The 23,976-nt window shown below is 32.3% G+C and overlaps 1 long non-coding RNA gene across 1 annotated transcript in view; it reads left to right on the top strand.

Moving 5' to 3' along the window:
* The window catches only part of LOC129220466 (uncharacterized), a 79,189-nt gene extending 74,575 nt beyond the window's left edge, over nt 1–4,614 (top strand). Inside the window, exon 3 of the long non-coding RNA XR_008580469.1 lies at nt 4,303–4,614. This is a non-coding gene — a long non-coding RNA (uncharacterized LOC129220466). The remainder of the gene's footprint in view (nt 1–4,302) is intronic.
* The last annotated feature ends 19,362 nt before the right edge of the window (nt 4,615–23,976 follow it).

Genomic DNA, 23,976 nt, shown 5'->3' with positions numbered 1-23,976 from the left:
TATACACTGAAGCACTGTGTAAAAAAAGCAACAAAATAAGTTGGAACTGACGTCTGTATTTTGTTAAAATATTTTTCAAAATTTAAACTGCGATCTACCATGTTAAAATCTATATCTCGCTGCCTGTAACATCGACACAACTGCAGCTAAAGAATCCTGCTGTGAGTTTAGATTATACAGTAATGGAAATTTGGATTATAATGCTTCTGAAGAAATTACAACATTAACAAGATGTTTTTCGGTCCCTGGGAATTCGAACTCACGCCCTAAGCATTATTATAGCACGACGTGGAAACCAGATGAGTCAGTTTTTTTCCACTTTAGGAAGATAGCTATTGAAGTAATTCGTAATAAAAAAAACTGAATAAAACTTTTTTTTTTTGACAATACAAGCAAAAGGTGCACCTCTCTCTCTTTATTTTTCCATTTCTCTTTATTTTTCACCGAAAACGGTGTAAAACAGCTTTAAAAGGATACCTTATGTTGGTTGCCTTACATAAGTAAAGCAACTTACTTATGTAAGGCAAAAGTAGGCCCCAATAAAAACAAGAACGCGTTGTCACAGAAAAACAGTTTTGAGAAATAATATGTATGGTGACTCTTTATATTTCGTCGAAAGCAGTGTAAAAGTTTTAAAGTGATGCCTTACTGATGTAGTTTGATCAAAAATTGAGGGAGTTATGACTTTGGGTCAAAAAACACTTTTGAGAAATAATATACTATATGATTAGAGCTTTATGTTACATTTATAGATAGTTTCGCCTTTTCGACGGTTGATGCATAACGCCTTTGCAAATACGGAAACAAATTAAGGGTTTTTTGTGGAACATTTTGCTCTCTATTTTTTCGTAACATTCATGATTATGACATAACCTTTCAAAATGTTTCTATTGACATATATTTTCCGGACTAACTGCAACTATAATTTTTAAATTTGGTAGAACAAACACAAAGTTTCTGAAGAAAATTTTAGGCATATTTTCCTTCATGTACCTACATTGACATGGGCATATTGAGAAGGTGGCTCAAAGATTTTTTGGGTGAACCTCCCCCACTAAAATCTTTAGACGTCGCTTTTCCTAGGAAATAATTAAAAACCTATTTCTTTATATTTTAGAAACAGTGGCAACAGTCATAACTACACTGTTAAAAATTTTCCGGAAAATTTACGGTAATTGTTACTGGCATCCATGTTGCCAGTAACTATTACCGTAAAAATCAAATGTTACTGTAAAATTTTACGGTTTCCTCGGTAGGCCACAGCAACCAGTTGGCGCTGGGATTGCTTATTTCTCCGGTATAAATTACCGTAAAAATCAGCGATGCGTCGGCGATGCAATTTTACAGTAACAATTACCAGAAAATCTTCCTGAATTTTTAACAGTGTATAGAAAACTGTCTCGTTAACGTAATTAAAAAAAGGACCCAATCTGTAAGTCCACGGGTCCTCACAATTTGTGAATCCGTCCAAGATGGGACTATGACAGATTTCTGGAGCCTTGGGAAATTATCTTCAAAGATACCGACCTACAACTTAATAAATGCGATATCTCCGATCTGTACATCGCATTATACTATTGCTTATATAGATTAAAATTCCATAGAGTAAATTTATATTCAACTTTTTGAAGCAGCGATAATTTTACACTACCTTTATTACGTAATTTGCTTTTTCATTCTTTTTTAGAGAAAGTACGGTAAAGATAAATAACGTTGTTTGCTATGTTCTTGATGACTGTAAACGGATATTTTTGAAACCATGTAGATATTTTGCTGTCATAACAACAAATAGATACAGTACATGATTTGGGCATATTTTCACAGAAAAGTGCACGCAATGGATGAAAAATTGTCAAAATGCCATCTGTGCACCTAAATAAATAAATAAACAGCTTAAAATGCTTTAATAGCTAGAAGAAGGCGTAAAAGAATAATAGCGAAAAGGAATTAAAATTGTTTACATTGTATAACCATGGTGACCAAATCGGTCGAAACAACTCAAGGGATATTTATGTGCTTTGTAGTTTAACTTAAGGGTTTTTTTTTTTTTTTTTTTTTGGTATTGTTAACTGTGAAAAGATTCACGAAATGAAAAGTTTTGTAAAATTGAGCAATAAGTGAATTTCGACTACCTAACCCAAACTACCAGTGAGAATAAGGATTTTTCTGTAAGACTTAGAGTTGTATAGTATCGATAGTTATATAGGAGAAGATAGATTAAATAAGGTTACCCTGTTTAGACCTGAGTAGTGAGAAGGTCTCATGAAAAAAAAGTACACACACAAAAAAGAAAAAAAAAGTGAAAAAAAAAAAACATATGCCAATGAAACTTGATGAATCATGAACTATCGAGGGAAAAATATCGAGGAGGGGTTAATATATAAAGGAAAAAATGTAATTACAAAATAGTAGTTAATTTTTTTTTACTGCTAGATCTATTTTTTTTACCCCTTTGTGGATAATTTATCAATTGCAATTATCATTGCGAAGTTGCGGTAATTCTTAGATAAAACTTAATCGCTATTGTTGAACGCGCTATAACACGTTTTGAACATCTAATTGAACCAAATGAAAAGCACATCAAATCTAGACTGTAAGTTGTACTTTTGTTTATGAATAAATTTGTGGAGTAGCGAAAAGAGTAAACTATATGAAAACCATTAAGGAATTTCTCATTTAAAGTCAAACCAGATATACTCTGGCTAGTTTATGCATTTGAAATATACTACTACACCCTTTTTTTTCTTCAGTAAGCAATAAAGTGTAAAAAGTGTGCGATTTTTTTGAAATGCACACACTTGCCTAAAATTGTTAAGTGTTAAAATCATATCATACTAATTACTTAAGCTGATTTTGAAGACTTAACGAGCTGAATATATATTTCTCTCGATTTCTATATCGAAAAAAACAAATGACTCTTGCAATGACTCTTACAAGTGAACTTGCCATTTGTAAGTGGGACATCATAAAAAAAAATAAGGCAAACATGACGAAATGAGAAGATACGTGGGGGCGTTGAGTTATTTTTGACCCTGTCACGTGAGGCATCGTTGCTAACCTTGGGCCGTGGAAAATGCAACTATTTGGGTGTTTGTCGTTGGCAGCGAAATTTATGTTCTCGACAAGTGCGCTTAATGCTGTCAACTCGCTCTTTTGCTTGAAAGTTCTTGCTGGTATAGTGCCAAGTGCACAATGCGCTACACATCACTCTGCACATATTCAAAAACTGTATTGGATTGGTGAATTCTTGCTGGAATGTATGAATTATGGCTATTTTCGTTTTAGGGTGGCCAACATTATCGTGTCGTCGACCGCAAAAGCATATCCTTGATGCTCATAAATTTTCTAAACATATTGCGGTCGGATCTTACTCCTCATGTCGTGTGTTCTTCTTGACGTCAAAAAAAAAAAAAAAAAAAAAAAAACTGTGTCTCTGCGTCGAAACGTTCTGTACTGGAACACCACGCAGTAAAAAATCATCTTGACAGTAAGAAATGAAAAATGCTTTTGTACTTAATTGCAAATCTATGCACTTTTCACATTATTTAATTAATCTTTATCTCCCTGGACAATAACCATAGAGCCAAATAAAAATATAAATAATACAAGTTAAAAATAAATACAAAAAAAAGAAAAAGAAAAAATTGAATTGCTTCAACAGAATTTTTTTTATAGTTTTTTTTTTTTGTAAAAAGAAAAAATATATAATTTTGCACACGTGACAAAACAAATAAATTTTCGCATTGAATAAAACTTCATGTTTCAGAAAAATGTCTCGTAAAGCAAAAATAAGTTAGATAATAATGAATTTTTTCATAAAATATTTAAGTATAAAAATTTGAAAATAGGCTTGAGCAAACAAAAAAAGACATAGGGGAAGGTCGTTTAGTATCGGACAGCGGGTAGTATCGGACAAGGCTGCTTCTTAATTCTGCCGCCAGGGGCAGCACATACTGGGTCAACATAGTGTGCCGTATTGGGGAAGAAAGCCACAGACGCCATATTGGTTCAAATCAACCGTTCGTTCTGGTGTGCAAAGCTAGTTGTTTGTTTGTTGAGAGAATTGCAGTGCACGAACTTAACTTCTGGGGCATATATTTACACATAGAGTAAGTTATTTTGTTTCATTGTTATACTTTTAGACTGATAGTATATTAATCTAAGTATTATGGGCTATAAAAGTGCCTAGCTTAAGTAATAACATAGTGGTGGTTAAACAACTGTAGCTTTACAGTCGGGTTGTATCGGACAAAGTTACTGGCACTAAAATAAAATACTGACGTATTTTTCTTTGTCCAACAGGTTGAAATGGAAAAATCACGACATAAATGGGATGAAACAAATATGAAAGAAGCCATTGAAAAAGTTGGACTTAATAACATGACAATTAGCCAACCATAGGCTATATTTTTCAACTTTTATAAAAAAATATTACTTATTTTCATTTTTAGACATGTATACTATTCTAAGTAACCAACTACTTTGTTCGTTTCGTTTTTTTGCACATTAAAATGTTATTTCTGAACTATTTGTTTTAATTTCAACATTTTAATGTTTTGTCCGATACAACCCTCCAAAATTTAAAATTGGCCAAAAATAGAGTTTGACAAAAATTTGTTTAAAAAATAAGAATCCATGTTTTTTTAACCAAAGTTTACAATCTATGTTAGATAACTTAGTACAACATAATTTAGTGTAAAAACTAATTCCATACAAATAAAACAAAAAGTGTTATGATTGAAATGGCTTAGGTGTCCGATACTACCCGACCTTCCCCTATCACACTCCGGCAAGGATAGTGACACAACTCAAAATTTGGGGGAAAATTACTAGCTATCAAAAGCGGTCATATAGGGGGCAAGAAAGGGGGGGGGGGCTCAAGCCCCTCTTAGAAATGAGAACTTCCTTGCTTTTAGTATTTTTTTCTTTTTAAAAATGTAAAAACATTTTTTCTCCAGTCATTAATGAATAAGATAGTAAAAACTTCAAATTGTAATGACAATAATCTGTCCTGAAATCGGTTTCCATGGGGAAAATACCCAGCTAAACCATAGGTAAAATATCTGAGCCCCGTTACGATTTTGCGTATAGGCGCCCTTGCTAGCTATTGATTTCAAATCTAAATTTAATGCTTCTTCTGCCGCAAAACTCGCACAAAGTTAGCTTACATAATTGGTGCAAGATAGCGTAAAAACGATGTAATTAATAGGGACACTTTATAAAAATTTCCTAATTTAGAAGAAACACTTTTTTCTTAAGTATGCAGTATTAATTTATAAAATATAAATTAACCAGTAAAAGTCACATTACAAATTGGTGCGCGTATTGTAATTTTAGAGACTAAATCGCTTAGCACTACTATTGTGTAAGACCTTGATTATCTCCAATGCTTTTTTTTTCTCCCGAAGTGTGATATGTGGATGCCTTAATTGCCAAATCGATTAACTCCACTTAAAAAAATCCTCATTTATGCTTTAATAGTGCTTTATCAATTATCAAGAATTTGTATTAAAGTTTTGGTTCAGTACATTGCTAACCATGTGATGGCAGAAAATGTAGCACGAGAGCCTGTTTACTCCTATTGATAACAAACACCATCTTCTTCATAACTCTTCTTTACTTTTTTCATGGAGTTAGTCGATTTGTCAAGTGAAGCATCCATGTGTCAGTCGATTTAACGTTCCGATCGGACTCCTGCTTTGAAGTGGCCCTTCTTAGAAGATGCCACTCCCTTCTGTTTTAAGTTATACCAGCTTCAAGAAAACTATTGAGTGTCTCAAGATATCAAAAATGTGAAGAAAAACCGTTGTTTACCTTTTCCAGTGTGAAAAAGTTAAGGAACCATTGATGTCTGCACAAGTGTAAGCAGCTCAAAACAATCAAACAGCTCAGTTACAGCTTCTAGAGATTGCAGTTTTGCCCTTGTTTTGTCTTCAATACTCTAGCAAAAAACTCATGTAGGAGCTGGGTATACCTCAAATGCAATTTTGAGCTTCAACGTAAGATGCTGTTTTTAACCCAATTCACTAGCTTTAATCTTCACGTTTTGATGTGAAAACGTACCGTGTGGCACGCTGGTGTATTGAAACATTTTTTTGCTACCAGATATACTTAGCTTTCATGTGAAGTTTTTTGACTGAAGCTCATAAATGGCTTTTCCAGACAATTTGGCCCGAAACAAAGGCGAAACTACCATATTTGGATAATGTAACTGAACTGTTTGGTATTTCCTTGTTATACAATAACAGATCTCGCAATAAGGTTTGCACTAACAATTTCCTTTTTCAATAGCAAGTGCAGATTGCGACCCTTGGTTAACACTTTAGACATAAGTTTTTGGTTTTCCCAAGAAATGAGGTGAAGTAAATTGGGAAAGCGGTTAGCTAAATTTTGCATTGTACACTACTGCAATTAGAAACATGGCCTGCTCATTTGATATTCTGTTCTTGAATTTGACAACTAGCTAACTAATTCACATAAGTTAAAACAAACAAAATCAAATCAATCCTTTGTCACTATAAAATAAAAGTCGGGGAAATTATTCAACGGAGCATGAGTTTACACAACGGGCACAATATAAAATATGATTGACATTAGCGAAACTTTTTTATCAAATATAATCTATCTTTCTGTCAAATATAATTTATATGGGACAAATAAGAATTGTTTCATCGCATAGTTTTGAAAGAAAAATAATTCTAGCGTAATGAAGGCACTTTACTTCCCACAAACCTCATTAATTGTGTTTTAAAGTTCATTTAATTTAATTACTTTTTCATTGCAACTCAATGAACGTAGGTAAATTTATTACAAATGCAGTTTATTCTAGTTCACCATCAAAATTAAGAACTAAGTTTTATATTTGGAAGAAGTTACGAAGTATCATTGCGAAACTAATAATATTTCCCTTCTATCTTTAAGCAGTAGTAAACTTTTTGTTGATAAAACGATGTACTTAAATTTGGTTTAAGGCCATTTAAAAATTCGAAGAACAGTCGCACCTTCTCAGATGAAAGCCATTTTTCAAAAGACCCTGTCAGATTGTTTATCATTCTTTCGCCATTTAGCGCATGGGACAAAAGAAGACGCGTTGTTACCATGGTTATTTTAAAAGAGAAGGAATTTTCGGCTCTTTTGAAGAGCGTTAAGTACCTTAAGGTTGAGTTTATTCTTTAAAACAATATTTTCATGAATCTTTGTTGCAATGGAATTCGAAAATGCTTTGCACGTTTTAAATATTTCCAGTGATTAATTGTAATGTTACGATTATAATTTGCTGCAAAAATGAAAAATTATGAATGCGTCAAGCACAATGATGATGATGAATAGAGCAAAGAGACAACATAGAGGTGAATAATAGTTTTAAAGCTTGTCTTTTATTCAATGCATATCTCAGTAAAAACTGAATTGACTTTTGTAAATATTAACGATTCATAAACTAGGTTGTGTCGGTTTAAAAGAAGTTGTGTAGAGATGCATTTTTGATCAAATAATGGTCAAACGTATTGTAAATTGCTGTGAAATGTAAGCACAGAATAATAATTAACTAACACATGGTGTGTTTCTGGAATAATAGAGAAGATATTTATTTTACACTAGCTTACTACCCGGCGTTGCCCGGGTGCTTCTCAATGCAACATATCTTTTAGATAATTAAACGGAGGAATTCTATCTAAATGACAGTAAAAACCTGCATTCACACCACTCAAGGCTCAAATTTTCAAAAGACTGTAAATAGCACAGAAAGTTGAGCATTTGCAGAAAAAATAGCATCAAGTAAAAACGAAAAAGCATGAGGCATGTTATCGGGGTTATGTCAACAATGTTCTTTGGTTCTGTCGTGTCCACTGGCACGTTGTCTGCGGTTGAAACAGACAGGCGGTACATCCATTTTCTTAATGCAGAGACAAATGATTGTCTTGCATATCTTGTGGGACAACCTTTTACGTGGTGCTTCGAATACGAAAACCGTTGTGCTGTGTTTGAAGGTTTTGTATACCTCAAGACATTAAAGCATGCTGTAGTACTCTTCACATACATTTTATTCTGGAAAAAAAATCATGGAATGTCTTCCTAGAAAGAGTCGTGAGTAAAATTCAATGGCTTTTATCAGTTACAAATATATGCAAAATATGACACCGTTACAATATTTTCAGATATAAAAATCATCCTCAATAGCCCAAAAGCTAAACAGGTAGTCCACTGTACAGAAAATACGGAATCCGGTCATTGTTATTAATAGTCGTTTACGTTCCGTTTCACGGATTTTCTGGAGGTGTTTTTACTTTCACGGTTTCACGTGTTAGGTAGACTCATTTTATAAGTTTTTGTAAGTGTTCAGGTACGCAAGCACATTCCGTAGAAAACTGTCACTTCGTATAAATAATTTCACAAAATGTGTCTGTTTGCCCTTTCCGTGTAGATTTAGTAGCATGCCATGTAGTAAAATTGGATAAGTGTAAATTGCATAAAAAGACGTACGTCAACTACATTTTATTTTTTTATATTTATGTCAAATTTCTATTTTCGTAGGTGAAAATGACAGTTAGACATTAATATTGGTGTCTTGCAACGATTCAAAACTTGTCTTGATTAAAATTTTATTTCCAATTTTTAAAACCTCACACTTTTGCCGTAAATGTTGTACGCGATAACTCAAACTGATGCAAGTAGTAAGAGCACTTATTTAAGTTTGCTGCTCTAAAGTATTCCTTTGAAAATGTCGAAATTTTAATTTACAGAGGCACAGTCGTCATGAGGGGTAGGAATGATTCCAATGAATAATAGTTGCCATAGATATAGTTACAGTTCTTAATTTAAGTTACATAAAGCATTAAAAATGAAGTACGTGGGCGCGAACTTATGGAACGAACTATGTAAAACCTGTCAATTGAACTGCATTATAGAAAAAGAAATAGGCGTGCACATTTTGGTCACTATCCGCGTCATTTTTTTAAAAATTATTTGCAGGTCATGAAATTAAAAGAAAGAAAAAACACCGTCTTGTTTCTACTTGCAACTGTATAATAGACAATTCTTTTGTTTATGTTTTACAAAAGCTTGTTGCACATTCTGTTCTCCTTATCCACAGCTTTAAAACGGAGGAAATGTATTTCCACGTTTAGAAACGTAATCCAAATACTAAAAAGTTAAATTATTCAAAATTTTCTAATTCGTCAATTAAACTCAAATGTTGCTCCTAAATACAATTCTTAGTCCCCCTTCCAGCAGCAAAATGAAATACATTTTTGAATGAACCCAACCTTAATCATGCAACATAAAGCTATCTATATGAGAAATAGGTAAATTTCACATGCATTTAAAGTACTTAATCGCCTGCCCTTCTGACTTATTGATCGTGATACAGAACTTAAGTCTCACTGGAGATTTTAATTCCTTGAAGTTTAAAGAATAATGTATTACGATTAGTGGTTATACGTGAGATACAAATTGTTTCACCTTATTCCTCCACTGCGAACAGAGTTGCTTCTATTACACTGATACGTAACCATTTTAACCTTACAGAATTTTTTCAATGACAGTTGAATAACTAAGTGATAAAGTAAGACAAACAACGTTAGAAAAAGCACAAATTTCCCAATTACAGCAGACACGTGTTTCGTGTTACAGGGAACGCCTTTTTCAATGCAAAAAAATATGAGCTTATGGATGAAAAGACCTATCTCGTTTTGGTATTTTCTGTGCTATTTATGTAGAAAATACGGATCAAAATTTCGCTTATTGTTACGGTATTATTACTTGAAAACTTATTAGCGAAATGCGCAAGCAAGTTGAAGAAGAACCGACGGTGATTGCGATTTAAGAACTACTGAAAGACAGCATTTCTTTTTCGTTCGGCTTTCTTGCCAAACATGCTTTACGGTTGTCGCTAATCGACATTGCCGGCCATTGTTGAGGATACTTTTTGTGTTGATTGCATTTAAAATATCTCCTGGTGGTTATATGTTGCTAACCATTTTCATTTGCTTTGAACCAAGGTTCACAAATTTAACGATTACAGTTAAACTTGAAAGGAACTTCATTTCGTTCATTTTTTGCAAACTTTTCATTCAGACCAAATTCATAACTATAAGAAATCGTTCGTGTCGAAAAGAGCAATTTTATGATTAAAAATATGAACTTGAACCTCTTTGGATCTTCCTTAAATTTCAAAAGCCTGTCTATATGAATTCCTGAGCAACAATTTAACTCTGCCAAATTTGGAAGAAATCCGACTAAAACTGTAGATTTGTATAAGGAACATACACACACACAAACACATACACCCACAAACATACATCCATTTATATATATATATAGATACATGTAAGGAAAGCCTTGACCACATCCCTCCCCTTTGAAAGATAAATTCCGAATGCGCTATTATGCATTACTGTGAGTATTTTGCAATTTATTTGCTTTATTAGTACCTTTACCGCTGCTCTTGGACAGCCTGAGGCGACTTCTATTAAACCGAATTAGGTTATTGGTTATAGTTGAAACGATTTACTTAAAGATTAGACGTAAATCAAAGAATAGTGTAAAGAAAATGTATACATTGCAAATTGGTTTCATAAGGATCATAGAACATTAAATTAAATTTCTGTTGTAAGGATGAAATAGATGTGGTTTTAATAAAAGTAGTCTAATGCTGAAACAGTCAAAGATTGTACGTCAATATTGAATGCAATATTATTACCTTACTCATGTTTGCGATCAAAAATTACACGCAACCTTACTGTTGTGACTTTTTTAATTAAACAATGTTTAAAAATTATAACTTAACGGTAGCATTCAAATTAAGTAGAACCATGAGTAGCATCACTGGATCCCTTGGCTTCGTAGGTCGCAGTTCAAGAAACGATGGACAGCATCATTTCTTAGATCTACGGCTTTCTCGTCAAACATGCTTTAACGCTCATCGCTAAACAGCATTGACGGCCGTCGTTCTGGATACGTTTTGTGTTGATTGCATTTAAAATAGCTCCTGGTGGTTATATGTTGATAACCGTTTTCATTTGCTTTGAACCAAGGTCCACAAATTTAACGATTAAAGTTAATCTTTGAAGAAACTTCATCTAAGACAGTTTTTACGGGCTTTTCATTTAGACTAAATTCAAAACTATACAAAAATTCGTTCGTGCAGAAAAGAGCAATTTTATGACTCAAAATATGAAATTAGACCTCTTTGGGTCTTTTTAAAATTCCAAAAACTCGCCTATATGAATTCCTGAGCAACAATTTACCTTTGTGCCAAATTTGGAAGAAATCCGACGAAAACTGTGGATTTGTATAAGGAACATGCACACATAAACACAAACATACATCCATTTTTATATATATAGATTTTACTTTTGCAGTTTTTTCTATTGAATATATTTGTTTCAAAAACTCCGAATAATTTCGCATCATATAACATGAAAATTAACTGTAATGAGTAATAGTAAACGCAAAAAAAATTCTATTCGATCTATATATAGAATAAAGATCTGCCGTGGGAAAGTAAACAGCAGCAACTAAAGAAAGTTTTTTTTTTTTTCATTTTTGTCATTTATTGTACTTTAGCTTCACTGCATAGTGCACAACCTTGCATATTTTGGTGTTCAATTTATATTAGTTGTAAATTAAATTAATTTTTGATCTGCTACTAAACACAAAAATAGTGTATTCTGCCGTGCTAAACGCAAAAGTCGTATTTGTAGCTGTGTTAAAAATGAGAAATTTACGTTTAAAGTTTTGCACGTCCATGTATCTGATTCAGATGCAAATTTCTCAGAATTAAATAAATATGTATATTTCCCAATGACAAATTACCATTAAACTTTGATTTCGGTGAAATATGTGGAAAAGAACCCCCTGATGACCTCACATAGTACTGCACATATGAGATGTAAGCGCCAAATAAGGCCACGTAGGCCAATCAAATCAATCCTACATTTGCTATGTAGGATATCGAAAACTTTCAAGAACGTGAATTTATTGACACCATAAAGCCAAACTAATGATGAAGTTAATAACAAGATGTTTCTTTTCAACAGACAAAAGTGTGTTGAATGCTAACTTGCAAAAGTGCAAGTTAACTGGTATTACAAAAGAGTCTTGTCGAAATTGCCTGGATCGTATCTTACAGTAAATTTTGGTTTCTTCATAGTCTACTATATAGGTACTTGGTATAAAAAAGTTGCAAATTGCTCTAGGAAGCCTTATTTATGTTGTTGAGGAATTCAAAAAAAAAATAAAAAAATAAAAAAAAAAATGCTGCTTTTTAACATCATTTTTTTTCTGTGATTTGATAACCCTAGAACAGAAGACTGCTGCCCAACAGGGTCACAACTGGCATTATAATGCCTGCAATGGCCTTATTAAGACACCGAAGGATCGGATAGAGGATATGATCCAGTGTTGGAAATGCCGCACGTATGTGTACTAACCGTGGGCTTGAATGACTAAAAACAGGAAATATCAAATCATTATCAGTGCTCTGAATATGACGATTGTTTTTCTTCTTTTCATTAAAGTCAAGATGTAATTTTAAATAATGTCTTTCAGTTCATCAAATGCGGTTTAAAATGTTTTTATAATGACACTAAAGAATATTTCATTTTTTTTTCAGTTTCATAGTCCTTTTTGGCGTTTTTTCAAAGTTGGCCCCTGTTCCAAATATGGCCATTTTTCTATTTTTTGTTAAAATGGTGACAAACATAATTCAAACTTACTATTATTTTTTCGTTATTTTTATAAGACATTTGATGAATGTACAAAATAAGGAGCTAATTGTATTTTAAATGAGCTAGAAATTAGATCCTGAACCTTAGATTGGCCATATTTGACGCACTTACCTTAAAAATAAAAACAAATACAGTGGCTCCCAAAAGTCTTCGTACACCTACGACTTTCAACGAAATAGGCCCCAATCCATTGGTTAGAATTAATATTTCGGAATAGGTATTTAATTTTAAGATTTATGATCAATTTTTAACAAAACTACATTAAAAGTTTTTAAAAAATATTAAAACTTAATTTTTTAAAAATCGAAAACCAAAAAGTGCCAGAAATTTTATCTCACAAAAGTCTTCGTACACTTTATAAAATGTATATATTATTGAATAATCTAACTTTTGATTAAGTTATTAATTAGTAGAATATCATGCAGTATCAACAACACCTTTTAAACGCCTGGGAATAAATTTCATTCTTTTTTATGTCTTTTTTTTGCGTAATTTCTGAGTAAGTGTTCAACCGCACTTCGAGTCTTACTGTTTTTAGCTCTACTTTCGTTTCAAAAACGTATTTTCGTAATCTAGCCAACAGATATCTCTAAATATGTTACATTAAGTTCAAATCTGGAGATTGAAGGGGTATTTTTTAAACTTTAGGACAATTTTTGAGGCACTAGAGGAAAACGTTGAAAACCGTGTGCTTCTTATCATTATCTTGATAAAAAACAAAGTAATTTCCGATAACCAAATTTTTGGCTAAGAGTTTAAAATTGGTTTTTAAAACATTTAAACGAACAGCGTTATTCATTATTTCATCAAAAAATTCCAAACTACCAAGTCCTAATGCTGATATGCACCCTCACACAAGAACTCCTTCACCGACCTTAAGATTAAGTTCCTAATTTTTTCTTCTACTTACAATTATACAACAATTTAACCAAAAATGTTGAATTTATTTTTATATGAAAGTACGACGTAATTCCCAAACGTTTTGAGCTTATTTATCATTGATTTTGCGACGAAAAGCGTAAGCTTTCTGTTTTTCGCACGGCCAAGAAAATTTCTGCGGGAAGAGGTCCCATTTAATCCAGCTAATCAGAGAACTTGGCGAACAATTTTAGGGGAAAATTAAATGTAAAAAATTTCATTTAACTCTGCAGAAACTTTTACGGCACTCAAATGTGTATTTTTCATAAATTTTTTAACTGTAAATATCCGATCACGCTTTGTCAACTTTGCTGGTTGACCGTTTCTTACCTTATTTTCGGTCCGATTCTTTTCTTTAAAGCATTTTATCAAGCACTTTACTATAGAATGGAATAAAATAACTAATTTAGAGACATTTCAAACCAATTTAGCGCTACTGTGATTAAAAAATTCAATTTTCGAATGGTGTTTGTGGTTTTTTACGAATACCAGCCATTTTGAAGTAATAAGCACAATAATAAGGAATAAATAAACAAAAAATTCAAGTCAAATGCCTTTTAAGGGTCAACACAATGCAAAAATAACAAAAAAAACGACATATGATAGTTTTAATCACGAATACATTCGAAAATGTTTGAGTGTACGATGATTTTTTGTGGCGTATTATTTCTCTGTCTTCGTTTTTTGACTCATTTCAAAAAGAAGATCCGTCAATATTTTTTAAAAACTACAGGGTTTTATTTATAGGAATGATGTAAAAAATAGGAATGATGTAAAAAATATTGGACTTCATATTCGAATTCAGTTTCCCGTTATTTTGGTTTTACTAAAAAATTTCAAAGTGTACGAACACTTTTGGGAGCCACTGTATATATTTTTCGAAGAATAAATGAAGGATTGTTTCTTCGTGTATTCTTCGACAAATATTCATATTTTTATTTATTAAATAATCATTTTTTGAAGCAAAAAAAAAAAAAAAAAAAGACAAACGAATTTGCAACACTAATATACTAAAAACGCATCCATTAAAAAAAAAAAACCCTGAAAGTGAAAACATAAACATTACATAAAATATCCTCTAACTTGCCTTTAAAACTTTCTGAAATTAATTTTTCCTTTCTTTTTCTGTTCACAGCATAATTGCACTTAATTTTAAGAGGTCTTAAATATGATAAAAGGAAACCGCACCTTTCCTAAAAGTAAGTGAATTTTTCAAAAGATTTTGTCACACAGTTTATCACTTTCGTACCATTAGCGGCTTGAAAACAAAAGACAGCGTGATGTTGCTATGGTAATTACGCGAAAGAATTTGACTAAATCCTCCTTATGGGAGTTAGTAAATCTCTTGAGTGCCGAGTATCAATCTTATTCTTTTAATTCACATACGCGCGCGGTAAATAGTAACAAAAGTGTATGACATTTTTAAAATCTTTTGCATGGTCAGGTTATTTGTTTTGAACTTCAATAATAAATTCATATCAAGGATTTCCACTAAGATGGTTTTCAGGTTGTTACAAATGTCTTTAAAAATCAAAGGTGATACATTAATACTCAAACATAGTTGAAACTAAAAGGTATATTACTTTAATTTTGTAAAGCAAAATGACATGAATAAATAAATAAATTAAAAAAAAAAGAAACAGAAATGCATAAAGCAGAAAATGAAAATAAAACGATAATAATAATAATGATATCTTAAGCTTGTTTTTCACTTATTTAAATTACAACTATCAATAAAAAACAGGTTTAGGAGCTTGAGCGCGGAGTATCAATCTTGTACGTTCAATTCACATACATGCGCTGTAAATGGTAACAGAAATGCATAATTGTTTTCATCTTTTGCATAATCATATTATTTGTTTCAATATTTAACAAAAAGGGCAATTTAAGCATTTCAACTAAGATTATTTTTATTTTACTCAAAATATTTTAAACAAAACCCGGGTGCAGAATCTATACTCAAAAATAGTGCAATTTAAAAATATTGTTGTTTTAATTAAAGAAAAAAAAATTAATTAAAAAAAATAGAACAAAAAAATTGGCGAAAATAATAGTAATAGATTTTTCTCTTGTAACATTTATTAATAAAAAAAATGGGTTTAAGAACTAGCCATAAATGATGACACAATTTTTTTCATCATATTTGATCCCCTTCGCCACTTTACAAAGTGCCACGGTTTACCTTACCTCATGTCTTCCCCTTGTCACATGGCATGCTATATAACAATCATATTGTTATAAAAATGCATGATGTGACATTTTTCGTCACCTACTCCCTCTTTCTAATTCAATTTAATGACACCTCTTAAAGCGTGATATCATTAGTGAATGTCCCCTTACACAAATTTTTATAATCAATTGATTGGAGATTGACAAGAAGTTTCTGAAGCATTGATTTTCCCAAGAAATTAAAAGTTTTGAGTAGCATTAAAAGTTGGTTACAAAACGGGAAGAGGGATGGGGGTCACGGGAGGGGGAATAACTTTTCTATTTCAAAATATTTTCCAGTCGCTATATTTGTACTTGTATCACGAGCTTGGTGCTCTAGTTTTGCAGATATCCACTCAGTGCATGCGAATTTCAAGGTTAGATGCTTGTTTAAATCCTGCGAGCCTAGAAGTCCTCTGTGTCGGTTGAGTATTTACCAGGGGCAAAGGAGACTGGAGAAAATGTTTCTCCCTTTCAGCCTGGAGTTTGAATTGTGGAGGTACAAAGGACTAATGGAGCCATCCGGATGGCTAATCCAATTACAATTCTTTTGTTTGACAAATGATGGATAGGCACCCCTTAACAAATGGCAATCGTTGCGGTGTCGTTGACAAGGGTTATTGCAGAAGGCTTTGTTAAAAAAAATGTTTTTTTTTTTTTTTTTTTTTGAAAGAGTAATTGGAAATTGGACAATGCCTGAATTAAAGTTTTTAAACTTTTTTTCGCCTCATTTTACCTGAAGACGTTTGATTCTAATTTCTAATGGAGATAAATCTAGTGTTTTTACGTAAATATTTGAAATATTTATTTAAAAAAAAAACTTTTATTTGTTTATTTATTTATTAAATTTATTTATTAAAGTGTGATAAAATTACGTTATAAAGGTATTTCCCATTTGTATAAGGACTAAAGGTACGAACCACAGGCACCAATAATGCAGATACTTTCCGAGGCTATGGGCCATGTCGGATAAGGAGACATACCAAATCGTGCAAACGTCTTGCTTCTCTGATAACAATTTCGTATAATCTATACGGTAATGGGTGCTCCTTTAGTGAGTTGATATTGTGGGGCTATTAGAACTAAAACAAAACAACTTCTTTTCTGTTATTTATTAGAAATGCAAAAATCTCTTGTCGATTTATTCACAGATATAACATTCGGAAGAACAGCTTCCTAACTGATGTCCTTACGCAAGTAATTTGGCACGCTAAAATCATTTTAAGATTTTTTTTTTCAAATAAGCAATTTATTTTACAAAATACTTACGATTACTGTCTGTTATACTGTATTACTGTCTGTATTACTGTCTGTTTACTTACTTCGCTGATAAATATTCCCCCCCCCCTTTTTGTGTGTGTCAGTGTATATGTGTGTGCCCGTTTATTTAAAGGTACGGTTTTTCAAATTTCTGACATCCAATTCGAAATTTTATTTTTCAATTTGTAAGTTTGTTCAAGTAATTATACCTGGGCTATAAAACTGTAATAACGTTTTGAAAAACGCAATTATATTTTTTACATAAAACATTTACCAGTAGTCCTCTTTGTAGTTATTTGATAGAAAAGAAATAATTGTGCTAATGCGATTATTTTTCCCTTTTTTAATGTATTGTTTTTTTTCTTTGTATCGTTGGTATTATTTTTCAATTTTTTTTCGCTGGTACGAAGCAACTGTGCTTAAAGTTTTTAATCTAGGAAAACGATTCCTTGAATTATCGATTTCCGATTCAAAGGATAAAATCCATACATCCTCATTATCTCGTAAGTTTCCAAACAATTCTTTTTTTAATGTATTTGCTTACGCAAAAAGAATCCTAAATACAAATTTTTATTTAGATAACTGTGTTTAAGTGTTCGATAATTTTTAAGCTGTACTCTTTATACGAACTTAAACAAAATGGCAATCATCTAAACAACATTGTACAGGATGTCCCAGAACGACCACCTAAACTCTGCAGAACTATATTCTCATTGGGAGGACATAAAAACTGGCCAAAGAACCGTTCCTTTACGATCCATAGTTTACGAAAAAAATACAAAAAACAAAGTATGACGTCACTGCAAGTCGGTGACGTCGGTGCAAGAAAAAACACTTTATTTAACATGTCAACAGCAGTATACCTACATTATGTATAACAACAAATACGTGTAATGATGTTTTAAACATTATCGTCAGGAAAGATATGCAAATACTTTTGTTGATATGTCCAATAAAGTGTTTTCTCCTTACACCGGACGTGACGTCATACTTTGTTTTTCGTATTTTTCTCGTAAACTTTGGATTTTACAGGAACGCTTCTTTTACTCTTCTAAGGCTCGAACTCTCATCGAAGAATCTAGCTATGCAGAGTTTGTGAGGTCGTTTTGGGGCACCCTGTTTATGTATGTACTTTCTAACACAATTTACAAGATTAGTCATCAGTTTCTTCTCATTCAGATATCCGTAGCTGATAGCTGGCAGTCATTGTCACTCCATTTTGTCTGGTTCAAGATTTCTACATGTAACGTAAACAAGTGCTTTTGACATCCCCTTAAGTCAGCTTCCTTTCTTAAATTTTCTCAAGCGCGCGCGAACATACACACACACACAGTTTGGTGGATTTCATAAAAATCAAATGTGTATTGGTAGTAAAAAAAGTTTAGAAATTATAATATATTTAAACCCCCTACTTGTCTCGTAAAAAATCCTAAATTTGTAAAAGTAGCATTTGAATTTAAAATTTTTACGTATGAATTTTTTAAATCGCCAATAGAGAAAATAGTTGCACGCACGGTAAGCTTCTTTGTTCATTAAATAATATTCTCAACAATATAAGCTCTCCGTCAGGCCCTTGAAGTTTCTCCAAGTATTTAAAAAATAGCATTTTAATTTTTATTTAAAAGAATTTTAATACGTGAAGTTTTAAAATTACGTGTAGCGAAAATAGCTGCACAGTAAGACTCTTTGTTAGTCTGATATCGTTTGATCTTTTGTTGAAATTCGGCTACCTATCATCATGCAATATACCAGAAAGTTCGATTGTCACATCCAGAGACTGCAGTTTCGTTTTAATTAGAACTCATCCGTCTGGAATAGTGAATAACCGAGTTGGTGGCAGTTGTCATCTCATTGAAACTAAGAGTGCCAACACACTAGTAGATAAACCTGACTGAGGAGTTCTGTTGAGAAGGAAACTGCAATCTCTGTATGTGATATTCGGGCTGTCTGGTATATTGCATGTAGTTCTTTCTGCCTTAGCACTGACTTAATTGGGGTAACTTACTGCTAAATATATATATATCTTCGGTAAAGTTAGTACTTTCTTTTGCGGTGGGGGAAATCCATATGCAACCAATGGATTTGCACTCGTATTACAACCCAAATTCAAAATAATAGTATACTTCCCTCTTTTTAGAAAAAAAAATATTCTAACGAAATATAAGTGCAAATTAGGAATTTGAATGAACGTGCCATATTTCTTCGACTTTAAAGTGTGCATTTTATTCCAAATATACTCAATTAAAAATAATCTTAGACAGAATAATCTAAAAGTTTATAATAATAAAGATTTACATTGAGTCAAAAAATTGGAATATTCAAATTAAAGGGGGGAAAACACTTAAAAAAAAACAATATTAATACTAGGATGCGTCATTTTTTGCTGGATTCAATGCTTTAACCCTTTCTCACACGGATTCTACCACCTGTTTATATTAATCGTTTCTGACAGTGTCCATACCCCCCTTCAATGTGGCAACGAGCTCAATTTTGTTGTCGGGCACTCAGGTCTTAAACCGCTTTCTTCAGATTTAACGGTACCACAAATTCTTGATAGTATTGAGATTGGTAGAGTTGCTTGGCCAGTTTAATACCGAAATTCATCTTTCTGTTTAAAATGTATGAGTCGATTTAGAGATGTGACACGGAGTAGAATCTTGCCGAAAGATAAAATGTGTCACTAAATGTGGAACTGCTGTGCCTCAGATGAAGTATCTTGCAGTATTATTGATAAACAGCGGTAGTCACGCATTGTTTTATTTTAATAAATATATAACTTCCCAATTCCAGCAGCCTTCATGCACCCACAAACCAAGAAGGATGTGTCAAAGTGTAGAGAACGTCTTACACAAGATTTCTCATACGCTTTCCTTTTTAAACATCAAACCCGAACACCTTTTTTTTTGTTCACAGATATTTCAAAAAACTATTCATCAGTGAATATAATACTTTTCCAACCTTGTTGCCCCTGTTTGCGCTTCTCTCGCTCCAGGAGAGTCGTGCACGTTTATGATTCATGTTTATCTTTGGTCTTACTTCTTAGATTCGCAAATTAAAACTGTAGTTTATGCAACCGTTCAAGTGTAGTTGACATGGATAAGATAACTATGCATTCTGTCCAACACTTATGGACGTAAGAAGCTTTTTTCAGCGATTATTTTAGACAATTTACTTGAAGTTAGGTTCATCTCTGCCAGGTGTTGCAATTTTTCTACCTCATTTACTTCGGTTACTTTTTAGTTGGTCAGTCTTTCTATATTCCTTTAAACATAGATTGTAAAACGTTCATTTGAATTGAGTTGGATAGTTTTTTTATAACTTTAAGAAATGTTACAATATTTAACTTCATTTTTTTCCTATTTATTACCTTGACGACCGTTTTTGAGCAATCAAAGACTTTATTAAAAAGCGTAACGATATCTGGACGCCAAGTTCCATACTTGTGACAAACTATAGGATAACAGGTATGCCAAAATTTTTGTTACTTTTCAAAATTCACATTGAATGAATAGATTGTTCTAATTTTTTGGCCCATATAAAAAATCTATCTATTTTTCCAATGTGTTAATGGTCCATAAATTGTTAAAATAATGTCTGAAAAGTTGTTTAAATTGATTTACCCATTCATGAATAACGAGTTTCATTCTTTTTACTTTGCATGCGTTCATTTCTCCCGACTCAGGGAAAAGTTTTGTTCAAACAGTTCTGATATTCTATTATTTTGAATTTGGGCTGTATATTAAACGAAAGATGCACGGTCTTCACAGCACAACACTTATTTACGGTAAATAATTGATTATTATATATAAGTAACACTGCATACGAACACATAAAATCAGCGACTCGTTCCTTTCAATTCGAATTTTAGCTAAACCTATGACGAGCTGTGTTCGGATATATCCATATCATCGCTTCAAGACAACATTACTATGTCTTACTGTCATTTCTGAGATTGGATGTCTTACTGTTGTTCTGACTTAATAAGCATAAGTTGGTCGCAAAGGCATGGATTAAAATATATGATTTGCCAAATGAAAAGCGACGGCCGAGTTTGAAGACGGAGTGTTTCGTGTTAGATGAATAGTTTTAGGTTTGCTTTTCCGGGACGATTTCACGGACATTGCTGGATAAGTGATTTTAATTTTCGAATCAAGGTGATTATAAATTGTTGAAATCCTTAAGCAAGCAGAAGTTTTCTGATGTCAAAATTATCTGAAAATGTGTTCGAAAAGAATAATATTGCTCTCGTATCCATTTTTGATAGTATGGTACAAAAATTTTAAATGTTAACACACAGTCTTTTTTAAAAACAGTTTCGATTTTTTACTCGGTTTCATACTTGCTTCAACGTTTAACTTTTGAATATTTCTTTAGTTCCGTTCAAAAGCGAAATATAAGTATGTATATTATGGCATTGGGAATACACTTGAAAACTTTCAATTGCATGAGGAAGATTTGAAACGCATTCGTAAAAAAGCTATGATAAATGTTTTCAGGTATTTGAATGCGTCAAGGAGATAAAATTCAAAGTCGTTTTTCAAACTTCTTTGGCAAAAACCTACACAAGTCATTTTCCTTTTTATTTGCTTTCTTTCGTTTTTTGAGTGGAATGGATTTGAGACATTTATCCCGCTACAATAAGCTCATATATTAACTTTATAAAAGGAAAAGTTTTTGACCAAGCAATATATAAATGTTTTGTTTTTCATAACTTGGAGAATGCTTTTCCTCTTGTCTGTTTTTAAATGTGAAGAAAACAGAGAAACTTAGACTTAAGAATTAAGAAAAATGGCTTTCTAAGCTATTGCTGCAATTCAATCGAAAAGCACTTACTGTTAATGGCCAACAGTCACGTTGCCAACAGAAAGAACAAAGCTTTGAGTTTTTCCTAACCTTTGGCTTTTGTACAGTTCATGGATTACACTTTAAAGTCAGATTTCCTATTTCTGAAATTTTTTTTTGTCATTTATTTCAACCTTGGATTTTCAGCCGGACGTGACATCATTGGTCAGGTATAGAAAAATTGCTTTTCTCTATTTTTTTCTCCATGGAGTGTACACAAGAGATTTCCTGTAGAATGAAAATTAGATGAATATATTTAGTTTATTATTCAGCAGCACTAATTGAAAAGCAAATCTGGACAAGACAACAGCAGTGTTTTGGATATCAAATCAAAATGTTCATACACAACATAATACGCATTGAAAATTTGATGATAAAATGAAATAAAAACTTGAAATATCTGAACGTCGGTTCTGATATTATGAAAAACGAATCTAAGCTCTGATTATAAATAGTTAAAAATAATATAAAACAAAATAAGCTTTATTCATTAAAAATTAAAAAAAGTAATTAAATTTACCGGCTTAAACATCTTTACCCCAAGAAATGTTTGTGCGTGATTGTAGAGGAAGATAACTGATATCTATTAGAAAAAAACAGGAATTAATTACTATACATTATTAAAATGTTTAAACTAAATTCAATATAATATACCAAAATTTATTGTTTTATTTTGGTTTGATATTTTAGCGGAAAAAATCCGCAAAGCATCCAGCGGCTAATTAAATTTTAATTCCATGGTAGAGGCAACAGTGAAAAAGAAAATATTACTCTTCATTAAATATGATGCCTTTAATGAAATTCACGGGTGCTATCAATGATCAAATTGAAAAAAATATCATAAAACGGTACACCTTTGAGCCAAAAGGGGCAACAATGGGCCACTGTTGCCATGACCATGATTTTGCTCTCTAGCGGCCTCTTTTTCGAACTTACGAGCTCCAAAAAAATTCACCTGGTAGTGTAACCATTTAGGTAGCTAAAGACTCTTTATCACAGATTGCCATTGTTTTTGTATACCTTAGAAAAATTTGTCGTTCTAAGTGAGTGATTCGACTCACTCGTGAATGAGCCAAAAACCTCCTTTGGGCAGAACACTTATACTGTTTTCCAAGATCTGGTAAGCTCAGATTTGCTTCACTAGTTTGTCAGTTATGAATTAAGCCGCTTGTTGACTTAAAATGTTTCATAATTTTCACAAGCTCTCAACATTTATCGAAAATGGGAATGTTGGAGTACAACGATGAACCACCTATTTTTCACGGATTTTAGTGGCTTGGAGCTTCATTTTATTCCCTGTAGGGATACTTTTGTCATATTTTGTGTTATTTATCTCAAATAATGGCAAGAAAAGACAGAAGAAAGCTTAAATGTCGCCCTATCACCTGTACTCTTAGGGGTTTTCAAGAGGGTGATGATTGAAATCCGGACCAAATACATACTGAGATTTTTTTTTAAATGTTATTTTGATGAGATTTGGAATAAGAAGTTTGAAATAAATAGTGATTTCGCATTTCAGTTTTTTTTAAAAAAAAGGTCTTGTTTAAAATATGTTAGACCTACGTATTTTCTGAGACCTAAGTATAGGTACCTAGTCTTTAGTTGGTCAGATTTTTCTAGTTTTCAAATGTTTCTATGTCAAAACATAAGCAGATAATAAAGAACGTTACCCATGTTTACTATGTTGAACTTTATTAATCCGTGTAGACGACAAGTGATAATTAAGTCTTAAAAAATTGAGAAAAAAAAAAGGTGACGGACTAAGAAAATTCTTTATACAGTTTCAAGCAGAGGACAACGTGTAGTCTCAGAAAACACTAGGCCAGATCAAGTTTTCAATGTGCTTTATAGGTTAAAATGAGGTGGCCCATAGTTATACCCCTATGGGGTACAACTATAGGCCACGGGAAAAAAATTCCCCTTCCTCTTCCTTCCAACTTAGATTTTTTTTTTTTTACATTTCATTCGAAAGACGAGATGTATAGCTAACAATATTAAAACCCTCAAATTTCTAAACCAA

This window comes from Uloborus diversus, chromosome 4 (assembly GCF_026930045.1).
Source record: "Uloborus diversus isolate 005 chromosome 4, Udiv.v.3.1, whole genome shotgun sequence".
In the NCBI taxonomy this organism is placed as follows: domain Eukaryota; kingdom Metazoa; phylum Arthropoda; class Arachnida; order Araneae; family Uloboridae; genus Uloborus; species Uloborus diversus.
Note: the sequence above shows the minus strand (reverse complement) of the source record. Positions and strands in the feature narration are given on the sequence as shown.